Source organism: Lutzomyia longipalpis, chromosome 1, assembly GCF_024334085.1.
Source record: "Lutzomyia longipalpis isolate SR_M1_2022 chromosome 1, ASM2433408v1".
Classification (NCBI taxonomy): domain Eukaryota; kingdom Metazoa; phylum Arthropoda; class Insecta; order Diptera; family Psychodidae; genus Lutzomyia; species Lutzomyia longipalpis.
The window spans coordinates 41533208-41539970 of NC_074707.1; positions in this window are offsets into that span (position 1 = coordinate 41533208).

Here is a 6763-nt window from a genome sequence, read left to right on the forward strand (position 1 = left end):
TGAAAGCACCAAGGGTCGAATTACCTACACGCCATAAAACACTCAAGACCAATAATTTATTCTTTTGAGAGCCCAGGATGAATTACACACGTGTGAAGCAATAATTCTTCCTTTGGGAGAAATGTACCGGAGCTCCACTTCTCTGAAGTACTGACACTCAAAATCCCTCGGGAGCTCAGTGATGGAGAAAATGAATTTTCCAAATGCATTCAGGAAAATTCCCCATAAATTTTCCTTCTCAGTCACTGTGAATCACTTCCTCGTGATTGGAGTTTATCGCAGTGAATTTTCGCACTGTCCTTCGACTGCATTTGCTTGTGTTCCTCCTATATAATGCGGAAGGTTCATATATCTCCGTAAATTTTCCACAAGTTTTGTGCCCAAAAAAGCTCCACAATTTGATAAGATGTTCTCCAAACGGGAAGGGTGATTGGTCGAACAAAAAAATCTCTCCAGTTGAAACTAAATATTTGTGGTGGTGAGTAAATATTTTAATTATTTTCTTCGAATCAATTTTTCTTGCTGATAATGCCTATCGTTGCTTGAGTGATAAAGCTTCTACGCACAATTGAATAGGATTGGGTCAAGCGATTTCATCATCTTGCATCAAAATGGAAGTCTATAAGTCTACCGTGGTGATCAAAGAGGCTTCCAATTTCTAAAAATTAGAGTCAGTTTGGTCGATATGTTTTAGAGCGTTCTTCTACAGGGAATATTATTTGAAATTTATCCATTTGTAATGTAAAATGTAAAAATTAAAACCAAATAAATAAAAATTTATTGGGAATTTTTTTTGGAAAATTTCTTGATTATCGCACGGGATGAAAAAATCTTAGAAACAAAGCTTGCAATTCTAACGTTTGCCGTAACTTTGTAAAGTTTGATGTTCTTATTCGAAATGTTTCTTTAACGGTTTTTGTTTCATTTTCTAACGTTTAATGTTTTTTTTTTTCAAGACTTTGGAGTCTATTTAATCCTAAAAGCATTTAAAATGTTTTAAAAAGAATCTAAATAAATACATGAATATAAAATTTTTCTCATTTATTCATTTTTTACTTGATGTTTTTGTTTTCAACGTTTAACGTTTTATAACGTTTGGCATTTTTTCTAACATCTCATGTTCAATGACGTGAGTTATCTTTTTTTTTTGAGCAAATATATTTTACTAACATTTGACGTCTTTTTTTCCAGTGTTTGACGTTTTTTTGATTAGCTAAATTAGATGTTTTTGACATTTCTTTAATTCTAACGGTATTCTAATTTTTTTTTCAAGTTTGACGTTTCTTTTCTATTTTTCAACTTTTTTTTCAAAAAAATTTGAAAAAATTGTGATTTTTTAGTATGTAAATAATCTATTTGATTTATCCCTGACTACGCCTCTGACTTTTAGTAAAAAAATATTAATATTTTATGATAAATAATTAACTTATTAAATATTAATTGAATGATTATTTCATATTATTTATTTTTAATATAGATTGTCTGTGATAATGCTAAAAAGAATAGCACCATGAAGCTCCTACTTAGCTGATAATTTTATGTTAACCCTTTAGCGTTCTTTGGGTCATACCTTAGAGTAAAAGAAGTCATCATTATTTTGAAAAAATATGGTGTTTTTCCATGATAGAATTAAAGCAGAAAATCTCAATTCAAATCTTAAAACGTTCTTGATTAGATATTTCGAACAATCTCTCAAAATTCAATAAATCAATTCTTAAAATCATTAAAAAATGCTCTGCTTTATTTACCTTCTGCAGATATTTCATCATCTTTTGTTTTAATGTCAGATATACAATGTACAGTACATATTTAAAGAAGTTCCCCTTTAATTTCCTAGAAGCTTAGAAGATAACGTCCACGAAAATTTGTCCCAATTTCAACGTGTCGATGAGTCAGATACATAATTTACACACTTTTTTAGGAGAGAAAAAAGCGTCTTATCACATAAAAAATCAACAAGAACATTTTTTTTATCTTATTATGTATTAAAGCATCCAACCCATAAGGAGGTATTATCATCATCTATTTGCGACTGTGTAAAATTATAAATTCTTCAAGTGAGAGAGAAGAAATACTTTATGCTGAGAAAAAACATTCCGTGTGTGTCGAAAATCACCCTCTTCAAGGTGATTCGAGTGCAAAACGTCGAGTCAGTCTGTCTGAGTGAGACACCATGATGCAATAATCTATTTATAAACTAATCGAAAAAATTATTATTTTAATTTGTGCGATAAGGCGGTTTGAGAGAAAAATGCGCCAAGAGAGACATAAAGTGCGATCGACGGGGCGACTTTTTTTTTCTTCACTACATATACCGAAGATGACGGCTGTTTGCGATAAAAATAGCAAGATAATCTTACTGCGATGGTGGTAAGCTCGAGGGGGAGAATTGGTGCAATTTCGGTAGCATCTAAAATAAAGTTTTATTATATTGATCGGTATGAAAATGTTTTTTTGGTGTTTGTGTGTGAGCTTTGTGAGGGGAAAATCGTATGATCGGATGAAGAAACAAAAAAAATATATTTATTGAAAATGCTGATGAAGTGACTTCTTGGTGGAAAAATTTTCATAATTGGAAGCAATCTTTCCGTGGTGATTAATTTGCATGGGATGGGGGATTAAGAGCGACGGTATAGCCGCCGAAAGTTGAGGAAGACACGACGTGCACGTTAAAATGCCAAAATAATCATAAAGTGTGATTTAAGTGAGGATTAAATGACTTCCAAGTCCAGAGCAGATAGCTGATCTTTCGCCTGTCTTGATGGCCAAAGCAATGGCCATTTTATGGGCCACGCCAGAGACTCTCTTTCTCTCTCTCCACAAGCATACGATCCAAGCCACATAAGCACGCATATATTCCTCCTCAAACTCTTTTTTTTTCCTGCACATAAATTTCAAATGACACACTCTCCGGCATCGCTCTGTATTGCTTCCATACTTTCAGGAAGTATAATTGTTATCGGCAATCCATCAAGCGAACTCAAACTTCGGTCGCTTGTTTAGTTATAATTTTGTGTTGTTATATTTTTTGCTCGCCTTGTTGAGTAAAATTAAATAATTAATTTTATGTTTTTTTTCTCTCAAGAGAAAAGAAGTAAAAAAAAATATTATGACCTAACTATTTATTTACATGTAATCTCCTCTTGGTGCGCAATTAGGCACCTCTCATGGGAACGCAACGAGGAAAGGAAGAACAGAACACAGAGCAGAAAGGGGCCAAAAAACCATAACTTTTCTACATAGCCGCGGTATTATTGGGCGAGGAAACAAATGAGGGGGTACTAAAAAATCACCCCATTCCGCTAAGTTTTATTGGAAAGTCCATAATTGGCAAATTTGGTGCTCAATTTCATACGAATTTCCTGGCAAAAACCGGGAGCATGTCATTAAAACAACCCTTCCAGCTAAACGTACACAGAGCATGGCTTTTGTTGCAATTTTTCGTCAACTGAATCACAATGAAATCCAGTGGAAATCCTCCGATCAAAAGGATTGTGCGCATTCTTTAGAAAAATGCTCACTAAATTCACAGAGGGTGAGACATTGTACACACACACCCTGATTGCTGATGCTGAAATAGTTTCAAAAATGTTTAGGGGTTGTTTTATGCGATAATATCTGTGGCTGAAAAATTTATTGTCCCAATAAATTTTTGAAAGTTACGAGGGTTTTTTTCACTCTCCTTCCTGCCAGCTAATCTGAATAATTAAATGGAATAACTGAAACATAAAAATATGACGCAGTGCTATATAGAAAATGGCGATGTTGCTGATAGCATTATTTTATTTTATTTACTATCTTGAGGTTTTTATAAACTATAAACCGTTTTATGTCGTTATTAGTTTCGTTTTTAATTCGATTTAAGAAAAAAGTGTTCAAATTTGAAAAATCATTATGATACAATCATAAAAAAAATGTTATTTTTCAGAATAATTTTCTGGAAAAAAGTAAAATCAATTATTGAATTAAATTTTTATTTTTTTTTTTTTTGTAGATTCTCTTTAACCCAGTCTTAAGTCTCAGATTTTTTAAAATTCGGTATAAAATTTAAGGAATTTATGATTTTGTAAAGGAATTAAAGGATTCCTCGTACTGAAAATATTTTGGAAAAGGATTCATGAGATTGACAGGATTCAAAAAATTAAGGAGACAATAAAATTACTTGCAGCTATAATGAAAATTTAAAGAATTTAAACACGAAATAGGACCTTTAAGATTTTTTTTGAATTTTTTAAGATTCATCGTTTTGCAAGATTTTGGCTCCTTTCTCGTAATTTAATTAGGAAAATTGGGCAGTCAAAAAAAATTGAATGAAAATACTTATAACAAAACTTTAAAGATTTGCAGGACTTGAAGGACTTGAAAGATTCAAAATTAAACATTTATAAATTGAATTTGTTCTGTGTATTTATCAATAGTTTTTATACATACCTACTTAACAGTTTACTCCATATTTTTTTCTTCTTCAATTTAAAAACTTGTTTATAATGAAATAAATTTTAAAAAAAAGTTTTAATTGAAAGTTAAAAAAATCTTTAATAAAGTCTTTAATATTTTATGTAATTTTTTTTTACATAGGTTGCATAAAAATCAGTTATTAATGTTCATTTAGCTGTGTTTCTTTCAGACACAGCTTTTGTGTACCGAGCAAAATCGAAAGTCGCCAGATCGGGCTCAAACTTGGGATGAGCACGAATTAGGGCCCCCACATTCCAAAAAACGTATGCGCCAAAAAATTTTTTTGTCCGGCCGTCCGTCCGGATTATAAACTTAAATTGCAAGAGAACGGTAATAGATAGAGACTTGCGGTAAACGGCAAAGTTTAAAAGTCGACTAGAAGACGTCCGATTATGACGTCAGATTTTACCCCCCACCCCACCGTCCGCCATTTTGAATAACCTCAAAATTTTGTTTTCGCTATATCTCAGCCCCTGTAATAGCTAAAAATCTGAAATTTTTATATGTTGTAGGGGCCATCAAGAGCTTTCCAACGATACCTCATTTTCGAAAATCGGTCAAGCCCTTTTGTCAATATGGCCGCCACAAATTTTCATCGAAAATCGACCATAACTCGAAAACGGCTTGACCGATTTTGATCAACCCGGGGTCAAATGAAAGCTCTCAACAAACCCTACAACTCTCTAGAACATTCAAAGTTTCAAAAGTGACCGCTAGGGGGCCAAAAATCGAAAACAAAATTTTCGATGAGTTTTCGATTAATATCTCGAAAACGCCATTATCGATTTGCTTCATTTTTTGATATATTATAGCTTACTATAACATCTATTTATAAAAAAAAAATTAAAAAAATTTATGTCGCCATTTTGAAAATATTGAGTTCCAACTTTGACATGTCATATCTCGGGTTCTACTAGTCCGATTTTGATCAACTCAAGCGCAAATGAAAGGTTTCATGAAACCCTACAAATGTCTAGAACATTGCAACTTCGAGAAATGACCGCGAGAGGCGCTAAAGTCAAAATCAAAGTTTTCGAAAATTTCGAACTCGAATATTTCGAAAATGCCATTATCGATTTACTTCATATTTTAATATGTTATAGTTGAGGTTAAGACCTTTCCAACGATAGCTCAAAATCGAAAATCTATGGAGCCGTTCCCGAGATATGGCGTTTTAAAGATTTCTTAGAGTATGACTTTTCAACTTTCCCGACTTTGCATGTATTTAAATTAATTCGCGTTCTAGTTTGCTCTCACAAAATTGGTACACTGAAAGAAACACAGCTCCCGTAAGCTTGGTCAGCTTACCAGTACATTTCTTTTTTTTTTTTAAGAAACATAATTTCGTCGTAATGCCCTTCGAATAATTTACAAAAATTCACTAAAAAAGATACCGACATAAAATAACATTTTATTATGCTTTTAATTTGCTTCCAACCTTTAGCTTCCCATTTCGACCTTCCTAAATCGCTTTATTTCTCTTTCTGGCAGGAAAAATCAGTGTGTGTTGTGTGCTGTGGTGGATGCCTCTCTTGAGAACGCACATTTTTGCTTTAGGATACCCCAGAGCTCCGCCTAAGAATTAAATTTTGACCACATTACTCCACTATATTGGAAATAATCAGGCGATAAGCGGGGCCAACATGGGTGGAACGTGGAGTGAATTTTAAATTCATTCCAAAGAGATTATCTCCCATGAGCATATGGACTCCCTCTTGGGGGTTTTGCTTGGCATGATGAGGAAGGAAAAAAAAGGCCCATCTTCTTGCGGAGGAGCGAATCTCTCGAGAAAATTGCGATAGCAATTGAGTGCCCCCATTTGCGCCTAGTACTATAACACTCACTTGGTTGAGCATCCATTTAAATGGTTTAGTGATTTTAATGGCGACCATCAAAAAGAAATTTTGCGTAACAAAATGCTGAGGAACACGTATTTGTTTCCTTTTCCGCATTTCCCCCCTTCCCTTCATCTCTTCCTCATCGTGTGGACTCCCTTTTTCCCACACCACCCGCACCAAGAGATGCTTTCATTCAGCCCCATTCAATTCAAATGTAGCGCCTCTGCGCACTTCTGCTCTATCCTAGAGTAGCGTATGCAAAGTATAGAGTTGTGTTCGTATTGTGGAAAATCGCACTGTACTACATAATATGGAGAATGAAAGAGAGACGATCTTTTGATAATAATAAAATTCAGAATCTCCACTCTCTAATATCTGTGCCGGAGTTGGGGGAGGGTAAAAGTGAGTGAAAAAGTCTAGAGGAGAATCAAATAGATTAACATCGCTTTTTATAGGGTCATTCAATG